Below are 13,390 nucleotides of genomic sequence, written 5' to 3'. Positions count from 1 at the left end.
AAATTTGTAGAACCAAAGTCATGCTCCCATTCAGTTCCTGTTGTAGTCAGTGGAAGCTGACTACAGTTTATGGAACCAAGTGATTTAGTTTACCTTGGAGTAGACACCTCTCATCTGTCAGCAGAATGATTCTATAAGCTTCATTGACTGTATTAAGTAGGTTTCCTTTGACCATAATAGGAATTCAGGCACTTACTGCATATTAAGTGCCTTAGTCTTGAACCAAATCCCACCCTTGCAGCCAGCTGCTTAAGTAACTCTGCCCATTTGGAGGACTTACCCACTGGGATTATAGCCTTTCCTGAAACTCATGTTCCCACATATATGAAGCTACCATGTTTTCTTTCATAGCAGGGCTGTCTGACATGGTATATATACATACTTTAACCTTTCAGGCATCTTTAACTTGGATACAGACAGTCCTACAGCTGTGGCAGCCCAGAGCTCACTGTGGATAAGTAGACCAAGTATTTACCAATTATTTCAGATCATTCTCTGTGTATTTGTGTGTCAGGTTTATATATTAGCCAGTGGTATGAAGAATACCAATTTAGGTTACATGACACTCAAGAAGTTCTTGCTGCTGAGTGTGTATAAATGCATGAAAACTGTATTATGTGTAGTAAGCAAATTGCAGTAGGGTTCAGGTAGTACAATAAGATCAAAGGATATGTTTGGGGACTTGACTGCACATATAAGCTTCCTCTGTTTTCCCCTTGGAAATGGGGAAAAAAATGGACTAGTAGACTCCACTGTTGGTGACCTTTACTTAACAAGTGGAAAAGCATTTTTCCATTGTTTCTTACATGTCATGTCTATCTGTCTATACATGGGCCAGGCCTGTATTCTCTAGTACTTTATTTTTGTATTAGAAAGTTCTTTCTTCCCTTAGGGAGACTCTTCATCTTCCTTTCAAGGGTAAATAAAGAATGCTATTCACCATAACAATAAGTCTAGAAAAAGTAACAGAAAACAAAATGTCCCTGTATACATTTTGAATAGCTGAAAGTTGATTACATCAATGCTCTGCTAATCATCCTCACATTTTGATGCCAAAACCCATAAGGCTGTGGTTAGTATGAACCAGAGGTTGGGACTAGGAGGAAGACCAAATAGCTCAATGTAAGAAAATGTAGACTGAATGTGTGTTGAGTAATTTCCTATAAGAAATATCCACTGCTATGCAGAACAGACTCCTGTGGTGCACAGAGGATGTCAAATAAAATAGCTATTTCTTTTTATTTCTCAAAATACTATGGAAGTTATATGTGAAGGGTACAGAGCAGAAGAGAGAGCTTGTATTATATAATCATCTCCTCCATGTTCTGTGGTCCATGCTCTTTGGTCCTTTCCTGTATGACGGTTAAGATACATAACACATGGGGTCAGGAAAACAGGTAATGAACACCTATATGTACTAATTATCCCTTTGTTCCCCTCCTCTGATGATACAGAAAGTTAGAAAACTCTCGATGTTGTAACCTGAAGCTCTACCAAACAAAGAGGAGACTGTAGCTGAGAGAGTCTAGGGCTTGCCTACCTGGGCAAAGTATGGCATTCCCTGAAGTGCTGATTCCTTGTCTGCAGATCATGAGCTGGAGACCTGTCCACATGCTGTGCAAGTTACTGCTACTGGTTGAAAGCCAGCGTGTAGTATGGTGATCCCCTTGTGAAGTTTCTTCTGAGAACTAAATATAAATTCCATTAATTCATTCTTACTAGAGAACACGGGGTTTAACTAGTTATGTTTCTTAATTTTTAAAAATCCAGTCTCAAGCAGTTAAAAGAACTCTAACACAAATAAAATAAAGTCTTCTTCACCTGAGATTTAGTGGTTTTAGGGTAAACTTCAGGTATTGAATTATCAATTCATTTGGAAAACTGAATTATTCTAAATTGTTGGAGCATCTCCCCTATTTTCAACTAATGATCATAACCAGAACACAAGAGGAATTCCATGATTATTATCCAGGTGAAGGGGAATAGGAACTGACCTAAAATATTCATGTAATGCTGGATAAATCATCAGCTAACAAGGCAGCTTGTACTTAAGATTGCTTTTTCTCTGAACAACATCCAGACTTTTAGACATAGCCTTAAAGATATTGAAATGGCTTCTGAAATGGTCATTTTACTGGATAGTTGTTGAGAATGAACATATTTTTACACCTTTTGGAAGTCCCTTTTACTTAAAGCAACTATGACTGTCAGTCATAACAATACTTATGATGTTTTAGGAAATCTGATTACAATTCTTATGTGTTGGATATTAAAAAGAGGCAAAGTTTTTCCTAATTTGCTGTAAAAAGCTAATTTTGTCTTAAGATGGCAAATAGAATGGAATTCTAATGTATGTGGGAATTTGAGAAAACCAAACATTGCACATATTATAAAAAAAAAATAAACTTGGAAAAAGACAGAAGGCAAATGTAGGTATTTCTTTTTGCAAATTTCAAGTGACTTCTTAGACTGCTGCCATGAGACAGAGTTGAGTATTGCTAGTGTCAAGGCATGACATGTCACACCTTTTGACTTTAAAAAAGGTGTGGTAATTTCTGATTCCCTTTTTTTTTCCTTTTGATTTCTCTGCCTTTTTATTTTTTTTAAATCTCTGGATTTCACACTTTCAAGTTTTCTCCTCCACAACAAGGCATATGTTTTTTATAATAATTACATATGTATGTATATATTTGGCAAAAGGTAAGATACTGTAAAACTAAATGACTTCTGAAAAAGGGCCTTCAAGAGAAACATCAAATACTATGAGATTCACAATAAAGTCTTAGGAATTGACAGCATAAAATAAGGGAGTATTTGCAAAGGCTCCTTAGCAGTGAACAGAGAGAAGGCCACCGGAACAGCTGGGTGGGGCTTCTGTTCTGGATAACCTTGTTCTCCATTAGGGTCATTTCTCCCCTGATTGTAGAAAGAAACATGGTCTCACCAGGCTGAAGTTAGCTTTTGTGAATTGCTCTTCAAGTGAACATGAAGAGAGGCTTTTAATGTAACGGAGCTGCACTTCTGATCCCACGTGTCTGAAGTGATCTCAGAATACATAAGGGCTGTAATTCTGCTCTGAATTAGATGCACTGGCCCAGTGTGCTAGAGAGCTAACGCTTGATGTGTGCATATATCCATGCTGAATAGTTGCTGCTGGATACCTGCCTGAGTTTGGGAAAGGGTGATAAACAGGTTTGTGACAGCTCGTTGGATATACTGTGACGCTAATAGCTGGGAAGAGCGCTCAGTAGGTAGGGAACCGCTGTGCAGAATTAGTCAGTCACCAATATGCTCACAGTGCTGCACTGGTAGTAGACTGTGAATTTGAGCCAGACGGTTGGTGCTCTCCTGTAGGCATCCAGACAAGCCCGTTCCGAGTTGACATTTGCTGTGCTACAGATATGTCACGGATCATTTTTCACAGCCCTGTTGAAGTGGCTTATTTATTATCATCTGTTCTGGTGTTATATCCTGGACATGGGAGAACTGTTTACTGTACCACAGTGCCAGGAATTCCTTGTTACTGTGCAATCTGATTCCAGGAGAAGGCTTAGGATAAGCCTCATCACTTTCCTTGAGGCTACCACTGCTACAGCAGTGCACCCCAGATTGAACCACCAAGTCAAATCCTAGGAGTTAGAGCAGAAGTTAGTGGTTTGATATTTAAGCAAGTGACCTCTAAGTGAAGAGGTACTGGATTTGTCACCATTCCACACTTGCCTCATCTTTAGAAATCAAATACCAAAACTGTTGCCAGCAGAACAACTCAACCTTGGATATGGGCAGCTCTGTCATTAGTTCACTTGAGATTTGTTGAAGTCACATTATCATGAGCAGTGATTCTCGGTTATGCTTCACAGATCGCTAGCGGCCTGCAAAGCCATGCTGCCTTAAAAGGTTGGTGTTACAAGGGAGTGTGCGTAGCCCAGAGTGCATTCAGAAAGTTGACAGTGACCCATGAACAAGATGCCAAGGAATTGCTGCCATTACTGCCCTAGAGCGTGAAGAGAGGAAGAGGAGCTAATGAGTTTAAGAAATGGTAACAGGGCACGGTTGTTGTGTTTTCTAGACTTAGTGTATAATTCTTACAATTTCCTTTCCTTGTGCTGTATCAGAGTAACATTCACTACTCTTAAATGTTATAAAAACACATTTCTGGGAAAGTCACTCACTTTTCTCTGGGTCTGCTTGTCCAGTTTGATTTATGTTGCTATCCTAGAACAGTATTTCCCAAAATCTCTATCAGTATGATCCATTAAATTATCGGCTAATATCTGTCATCCAAGATGACTGACTGTTGTTATTAGGAAGGAATCAGATTGATCTTCATGGAAACCAGACTAGTGCAAGTGCCAGTTACCATGGGTAAAAGCTCACTGCTGTGTGTGCTGCAGGAAATCATGCTGAATCTACTGGAGAACACGCATTCTGTGCACAGATTTTAAAGTGACCCAGCATAAGAATGCCTTTGTTTCCAGTTGTTATCTCTGTCTGTAGGAGGATGGGGGGGGAAGACTCCAAACAATAGCATGGCTCCATTGTGCCAGGTCTCGCAGACCACTGGAAGAGTTTTGTGATTGAAACAGCAGATAAAAGCAGTCATCTTTTCTCTAGTCTGCAGCTGGAAGGTAGGATAGATGGTTTGCCTGAGATTACCTGCAGGGGAACCCATCCCTGCTTTTCCTTAGTTTCAGAGTTTCAGCCATTTCCCTCTTCCGGCTACAGCCATCTAGGACTGGAACAACACAAGCTGGGACCTGCTGGGGAGGAAACTTCCCGTGACTTACCTACTGGGTTCCAGCTGGTGGAATGAAAGGCCAGCAGTCCACTTGGCTAAGGACAGAAGATGAGCAGGCAGCCTGGGGGAGCTTTGTGTTCTTAGGAGCCCTTGGGTCAGACAAGGAGAGGGTACTGGCTTGCCCCAGCAGCTGAGCCCTGCCTCACAGAGAGGGGACCTGCTGGGGTGAGTTCCTTCAGTTCACAGCTGGGAGAAGCTGCATGTCTGGGACTGGCTTCCCTGCTTTCACAGCAAGGTGGCTTTCAGGGCAAGTGGAGGTACAATCTGATGTGTGAGGGCAGGGCTTGTAAGGCTTTTTTTTAAACATTAAACCACATTTTGTTTTTCCATTGGCAATAACAGAGATTTTCCTGCCAAAGCAGTCAATGCTGAGGTAAAAGCACGAATTCTGCTAGCTAGCTAGAATAAATGATCTGGGGCCTGAAGCAAAGCAGTGGTATAAAGTGTTAAAAAATGGGCTGAAGACAACTATCTGAAGAAGTGTTGTCACTTACTGAGAAATTTACTTTGCCAGCTAGTCTAAGTCCAAATATTAAAGTTGTTAAGACTTTTCTTTTTTCTTAAGCAACTGTAGCACGAAGGAAAAAATTAGATGATGTTGAGACTTTGTTCTTTTTTAAGAATGGAGCCTTGTTACTGAGCCAGGACATGAAAAGTGTCTAGAAAGAAAACTCAAACACATTAATCTGTTCTAATCCAATAGAATACGAAAGTAGGCATAAAACAATGGCAGAACAAAACGAACTCAGATTTATAATTCTTTTATTATAAGGTAGCAGTAGTCAGTAACAAAGGAAATTAATTTTGCTTTGTTTACTTTGACATGTTTGCTGGATTAGCAACGTCCTGCGAAAATACTGTACCTCAGACAGCAAAGTACAGCTTTTTCCAGGATGTGTTTAAATATTCTTATTTCTTGTGTGCTGCTAAAAAGGAAAAATTAAAACATGCCATACAATACTCCTAATTCTAACCTGCTTTTTCAGATGTTTTAATTTACCAAACACAAGCAAGGAAGTCTTCAAAGACATACATGCTGCCCCCACCCCCATAGTTTCTGATAAACATGCACTATTACCTGATAGTCAGAGAACTGCAGTAGTTAGGTGGTGTGTATATGTCAGTCTGGTTAAGTGCTTTGGGTTATTCTTCACTGTCACTAAAGTTAGCTGGTGAATCAGAGTGATTCTGGGCTTATAGCTATAAACCCAGAAGTAAAAGGTGGCCTGTAAGTGGTTCTTAATAGAGCAGGAACACGTCTATATCTTTTTCTTAGACGTGCTTCCTAATGAAAAAAGTCATTATGCATCAGGACACACTGTATGAATTATTAGTCTCTCCTTGCACATGATGAAACCAATCTTTTATGAACTCATAGTCTGTTTCAACCAAATTTGACAGTGGCCTAGAGTATATTAAGTGTCTGGTGTTCTCAAAAGCAAGTGGTCAGGTTGAAGCAAGAAGGCAGCAAGGTTTCCAGGGCTATCAGATATCAGAGTGCCTGTGGTGGAAGGAAGCCCTGAGATGCAGGTGCTCATGGAATCTCCTGCTCACAGAGCTATTTTTCTCTAAGGAAGACAAAAAGTGCTTACCAGTCTGGATAAATTCTACTTCTGCTCATGGTTCTAAATACTTTCACATTTCAAAAATATCTACTGCTTTCTGTGTGTGTATGTGTGTGTGTGTGAGAGAGAGAGAGAATGCCTAGGACTTTGCACACACCAGTGCTACAGTTTTCTAAATGTCAGAGCTGACCTTAACACTGTGTTATCCATAATGGGAACTCTCCCAGTCTTCCCTCTGCTTCTTTCCCACCCCCATCCTCACTCCACCAAACTATTTTCCTGTGAGCCCTAGCCCTCAACACCTTTCCAACCTCTTCTTTTTAGCTGGGCTCATTTTTCTACAGGCTAGTGAGTTGAACCAGCATACAGAGATAGGAGTCAATGTGACCACGGCACACTTCAAGTGTCCTGGAGTCTGTCTCCAATCCTTAGCATGGTAAGACACTTGGACACTAGCTCAGGCCCCTCTGCTGGCCTAGGAATGGGAAGCATAAACAACCTATTGGGATATAATAGGGTCTGGTTCTGCAGCTCTGTCTCACGGTTGTTTGAACAGAATCCAACTGAGCAGGAGCTCTGAGGGCATTTTCTTTGCTACCTGCTCATCCTTTTACAATTGCTAGAGTCTGCTGCGCTGTGGGGAACAAGGGAAAACCTGAGGTCATGGAAATTCCTTAGCTCCTCCACTGGCCTCAGAAATGTTGCAGGGATTTACTGAAGTACTAACAGCAGAAATGGCTATTCTACCAGTAGTAGCAATAAGAGATGCAGAAAGTGACCTGGGTTTCCATGTGCTCTGTGCTTGGCTTAAAAAGCGTCTCAACACTGGTTGTAAGACACTGAAATAAGTAACAGTAGTATCTGCAGTGACCTCTCAGAGGTTCTCATTTGATCAAACAAAACTGAAACGTACACATTTTGCTATTTGTGTGATGTTTGTGTGCATAGTGGTTGTCTTGGCAAACCACAGAACACTCTGTTTAAATCTGTTACTTTTGGGTTAATTTTTTAACTAATTTCCTTTGTGCGGGAAATTGCAGTACCTTTCTCTTGTATTTAGAAAGCAATGTAATGCTTGTGGCTAATTTTAACATCTCTGTTCCTGTGCGCAGAAAGCTAGAAGATTCTGCTTTCTTGGCAGAAAACAGCAGCGAGTTCAAATCCTATTAACTTGAGTCAGTAGGCTGATTTCTAATACAATAGGAGAAACATTCAGATGTAACAGTCATACCAAGCTCACACCTAAGACAAAGATTGTCTACTAAAAGATCCCGATTGAGAGACCACTATCTTGTTTTCAAAAGTGCCTTAACCTCCTGGGTTTCCAGCAAACCTTGGACTCCTTCAAGTGAGGCCTTGATATGTGGAGCTTGTTATAGCTTTGGGATGGGATAGAGTCTAAAGCTGCCATTCAGCTTTTCTGCTCTACATGTAGGGATGCTGAATCCATGATCTGGGTGTCAGATCTGCTATCTGTACCCTCCTGTGGTGTTTTTTGAGAGTCCCACAGGTTTTCCAGTGTCACTTGATGAGGACCTCTCTTGGTCCTTGTGACCCAGATACAGCAAGTAGCTTGTTTTGCAGCACCAGCCTTACCACCCAGTTTCCCACCCTCCTGCCACCTTTCAAAGAGGTGTCTACTGAGTAGCTCACAGACAAAAAAGCTGCAATATCAACTGCAAGGACATTTTAAGTGAACACTGGACTTCACTAACACAGATATTTGAACGAGGTGCCCTGACAGTGCCAAGATCAGCCACTAGCTTGTGTACTTTGTCTTTTATCACTTTCTGACATTGATTCAATGCGAGATTGTTGTCCTACTTCAAAGCTTGTGTTTACTTCACAGGCCATGGAAGCATGTCACAAATTCATTTTGATGGAAATAAAGGGACAAAAAAGTATAAATTCTCGTGTCATATTTCTTTACTCTGTCATTATGCTAATTTAATCTCACTTTTCCCTGTTACTGTTATGTAATGTTATTCCCTGTCCTCTTACTCAGTTTTCCTGGTTGATCTGCCTTTGTTAAACATCCATATTAATTCAATCAACAAGTAAACCATTAAATGAGAAATCTTGCAGTTTAAATATGAAACTCTGATTCATATGGGAAGTGAGTTTTTTCCTTTGTTTTAATGAAAGCAGTCTCAGCAGCTCATAGACACAAAAAAAATCACACATGGAAAATGTGCGTAAGCTGTTTGTGCTTCAGCTTTGAGGAAATGTTTATGTTGTGCCATGGTTAATACGCATTAAATTATTGTTAAATCCCTAAATTATTTTTGTTGTTGTTGTTTGAAAATGGGATAGGCCCTCTTTATTTGTAGGAACAAGCAGAAGACAGAAAATGATCTTATTGAAATGATTTATTGTTTTGCTTTACAACCATGAAAGAGAATGGCATTTTCTGGGCTGTATATGTGCCTGGCTGTTGGCAGCTCGCATTTCTATGGTTAGAGTATAAGATTATTAATAGAAAAAATTATTGATTTATCTCCTATCACACTTTAAATGCTCATCAGAAGTTTGCTCCCAGCACTAACCAGTTAGGCTTTGTGGTCTTGTGGGTATGAAAGTAAGTGGCTCGTGTTTGCATGCAATAAACTTCTTTCTTCCAAAACCTGATGGTCATAAGCATCCTTCAGCACCTTTCTGCTCTCTTTTCCCTAAAGTTTCTAACATTTACTTTGAATTTCTGAGTGAACAGAATATGACTCATACAGAATTTAGTTGAAGTACACTCTACCTGTATTGCTTCCAAAACTACTAGTCTTGCTTAAAAGAATAGCAGTTTCCAGACTGAAAACATTGAGAGAGGTTAGAATATTAACATACCATTTTTTCCCTTCTGCTTTGTGAATTCCAAATTCAATTATGCTTTCTGGGAGACTGAGTACAGTTACATTTTAAATTCAAAAGTACAAGTGCAATTTATATGGGCTGACTGGTTTCTGATCAGGAGAGTTAAATACTATTTCTAAGTGCTGTTTTCATCTTACTCTTTGTAGCTACTAGCTTCACCTGTGGCTCTGGAAACAAAATGTTAGCAGCAGTATGAAGTAAAAAATTGAGGAAATACTATTATTATTATTATACTGTTATTTGGAACAGAGCAATCTACTCTTCTTATTTCTTTCTACCTTGACTATCCATTCCATCTGCAGTGGGCTAGAAGAAATTACTAGTGATAAAGGAGAATTATACCAAGAGAAACTAAAGTGCCTTTTTCATTTCTGGGGCATATAGAAGTCAAGACAAGGGTCCGTGTCTCTTTTAAATAAAAAAAATGAAAAAAAAATGCAGTACTTAAACAGCAATAGAAACAAGCTGTGTCATTATCCTTACTTTTTGCCAGAGACCCATAAGCATGTATGAGTCAGGGCAACTAGGTAAACTCTGTAGCATGACCTACAGGGTTTTTGGGGCCAGCATAGAATATTAATTCTAAAACCATGAAAGAATCTCTGTGCAGACACTTCTTCGTCTTTCATTTTATAGCAGTTTGCCAAACAAAATCATGATATTTTCCACAGTCTACTAAATTTCTCAGATTCTCGTCTGTGTCTGTGTGTGTGTGTGTGTGTTATAAAGTTACCTGTTTTATTGTTCAATACATCTGGCAAACATAAATAATCGAAATTTCTTTTTCAGTAAGGTCACTGAATTTTTTCCATGAGCATGGTAACTTATGATCTTGAAAAAATTTAGACTTGTTTAAAATTTCAGTTTTGCAAGAAACAGACTCCTTAAACTTTGGGTCTTAATGTTGTCAGAAAAAAAATCTAAAATTCAATTAGTGTTTTGGAAATACGTTTGATCCTAATTGGTTTTCTTTTAAATTTCATTGTTAAAATATGCCATACCTTTCTGGTCATACATGATTTTATGGTTTAATAGCTTGAGAAATTAACTTGTCTTCCTTCCAATGATGTTTAAAATCAGCAACTAAGGGATGAGCATAAAGCCTAAGAAACACTATGGAAAATATGGAAGGCTTACAATTTCAGTTCTGTATTAGCTACTGCACATGTGGAACTAGGAGACTGCAGATCACAAGGGGTAGTGAGGACTTCTGATTCTCAGAAGAGATGTGCTTTTGTCTGAGAAAATCCCTGGCATCTGCATGATGTACTGGAATGTATCGCCTTACTTGCAAAGCTGTAACTGTGTTATGTTCAAGGTTTTATTTCATAATTTTTTTCTATTCTAGGTTTCTAGAAGTTTCAACTTTGCCTTTACATAGTTATTTACAGATGAATTGAAAATAACCTTTTATACTTTTTACCCATATATCATCTCCTTTAGCATTTTAAGGGAACTTCAGTGTTCTTGTTGGGTGTGATTCTTTTTTTCTTTTTTGTTCTTTTTCTGGGTTTGGGTAGTCGCTTATTAAATGAGAAGAAAGTTGTTTTGATTTCTTCTGTTTTCTTTCCTTTCTTTCTCTATCTCTATACCCCTCCATGGATTTGACTAGCAGAACCAAGATTTTTGTCCATAATCATACATTGTCAACAATGACAAGGGGTGTAATTAGCTTCATAACCATATTATATCATAGAATCACAATCTCTCAGATGTTTAACTCCATTGGCTGTGAGTCCAGACAGCTGCCCGTAATTGCCAAGTACATAAATGTTTGCAGGTCTATTACTGGTTTTCATAAACTTAAGTAAACCTGATTTGTAAAAAAGTTAGTCTCCTGTTTAGATTTTAAACAGACATCTTTCTATGGCAAAGATTCAGTCTATCTAAAATTGTCACGCGTGCAAGTATCAGCCTCATATTTCAAGCTGAAGGATTTTTAATTTTTAAACTTGTTTGGGGTAAGTTCTTACTCTGTGCAAAGTTAAAAGTGCTGCCACTTAAAAGGCAAGAGAGCACAAGGGAACACAGCTTACTGGATTCATCTAAACAAGGCTAAGTGGACTGGATAAAGCCTAATGAATTAAACAGGCTTTTGAAAAATCACTGGTATTTTAAATAGCAACTTTGGACTGGGTCATTTGCTCCAGAGACTTAAAGTGGTGCGGTAGGCCACTGTTGGAGGCTGTAGTAGTTAAGAATAAGGGTAAAATCCTGCTGCCATGGAAATGAACAACAAAAGTCCCACAGATCTCAGAAAGAGGCCATGATTTAACCCAGCATCCAGCTTTTTCCATTTGCCAAAGCAGACACTAAAACACAAAGCAATTGCAGGAGAGAGCAAAGGAGAGGAGAGAATTTTCCATGCAAACAGGCTTTAATCAAACAGGCTATTTTATAATGAAAGACATAATAATGAGGGCTTACTCACAGTTAAGGGAATTTTTATGTCCCAAGGTTTTTCCAGTTTTGCCAGATGCTAAGTCAAAAACAAGGCAGGAGGAGGAAGGAGAAGGCTAGAGAAAGAAACATTTTGGCTACTTCTAGACTCTGAAGAGAATCAAGTTCTTGTGCTAGTTTTTAAATATTATATGTCCAGAGGGGAATAGCAGAAAAAAGCACAGAATTGTAATGGAAGTATAAGTAGACCCAGACCAACGGGAAACTCACTGTGATTCTGACAGGCTTTAATTTGCCAAAACCTTGCTTGTGCTGCAGTAGTTTCCCTGTATCCGCACAGTACAGATGTCTTTAGGAGTAGGAGGCATGCTCCTCCCATTCCAGTTTCCTAGAAATGGATGAAAGCTTGAAGATTTCTACATGCAGATGTTTATTTATTTATTTATTTATTTCCTCACCAGCAGCAGACCTGTTTCTCAATCCAAAAATTTTCATTTCTCTCTTTGCCAAAGCCTTTTACAGTTCCTTGCCACTGGGGGCAATCCAACACAGGTATTGTGGTGGCCAACGCTGCCTGTGCTTTGCAGCCACAGTCCTGGGGAGCTCATGATAGCTCAACCAGCTACCTTGAAAGAAAGAAGTGAATACAGTTAAGGTCAGATGAAAACAGCATCTACTGTATTTCACTAGAAAACGAGGAGATATTTATCTCTGAGTAAGAAGGAAAGATGATAGCAACTTTAAGATTTAAATTGATCCAAGTATATGATGCTAAAGATCCTAAATGGTTTCAAATTGCGGAAGATTATCTTGTAATTTGTATATATTGCTTCTGTAGGCTGCTGAGGAAGCTAATTGCGGTACATCCTGTGGTTAAGTTATCATCTTTCTCAATGACTGAAGATCATAATTTTATCTTTAGGTGAGTTTATTGCTACCTGTCTGTTATGTTCATTTGTATGCTGGAGCAGTGCTGACAAGCCTCCTGTTGTTCCCTGTACAATTTGTGTCAGCCAACCAGGTTAGTGGAAGATTCACCTCTGTTAAACTACTATATAGGAAACAAGCTCAGTCCCCAGGGAGAGCAGGGGTTTTTTTGTTTGGTTGGTTTTTTCCCTCTTTTCTTTTTTATCCCTTGTGTGGCCAGTGAATAGGGGCTGCAGCTGGAAACAGGCTCTTGGGCTGCATTCATGTACATTCCAACTGACCTGACTGCACGTTTACAAACAGCAAAGTATGCAGTATCAAAGCAAGTGCACAGGTGTAAGTGGAAATGAGATATCCTCGTGGTGCTGGGGGAAACGGATTGTTTTGTTGAGCAGCGTTTGCCTTGATGCACAGTGATTGCCTGATAAGAGCGTTTTCCTACACAGGAAAACTGCCGAGAAAATGGGATCACTGCTTGCCTCCATTTGCCCTCACCTCAGCCACCAGAGTGCTGACACCTGGGGGAGCAGTCACACACCACCAGCTTTGTTCAGTCTTATATTTTATTCTTTAACTGGTGTATTGAATACAGATTGGAGAGACTGCCAAGGAAACTTTTTTTTCCTTAAGCAGAAGGGTAAGTGAAACAATGAAAGGATTTATTAATTGTCAAATTAACTTATTCTTTTGATATAAGCTGATGTGAAAGACCATGCCAATTCTGCATATGTGACATCCTGTCAGATAGTTGGGGACTGATGGTGGAGAGCAATAGGGTCTTTTGCTATCCTGTCTGCTTTTCCTTTTGAAATGTTCTTGTTGTCTTTTTCTAGCA

At 39.4% G+C, this 13,390-nt stretch overlaps 1 long non-coding RNA gene across 1 annotated transcript in view; it reads left to right on the top strand.

Moving 5' to 3' along the window:
• LOC120324338 overlaps positions 1–12,534 on the top strand; it is a 124,167-nt gene extending 111,633 nt beyond the window's left edge. Inside the window, exon 5 of the long non-coding RNA XR_005565582.1 lies at positions 12,467–12,534. This is a non-coding gene — a long non-coding RNA (uncharacterized LOC120324338). The remainder of the gene's footprint in view (positions 1–12,466) is intronic.
• Positions 12,535–13,390: the final 856 nt, after the last annotated feature.

Source organism: Pipra filicauda, unplaced genomic scaffold (genome assembly GCF_003945595.2).
Source record: "Pipra filicauda isolate LSUMZ 115617 unplaced genomic scaffold, ASM394559v2 scaffold49_size4853605_pilon, whole genome shotgun sequence".
In the NCBI taxonomy this organism is placed as follows: Eukaryota; Metazoa; Chordata; class Aves; order Passeriformes; family Pipridae; genus Pipra; species Pipra filicauda.
The sequence above is the reverse complement of the archived record's forward strand: the minus strand, read 5'-3'. Positions and strand labels throughout refer to the sequence as shown.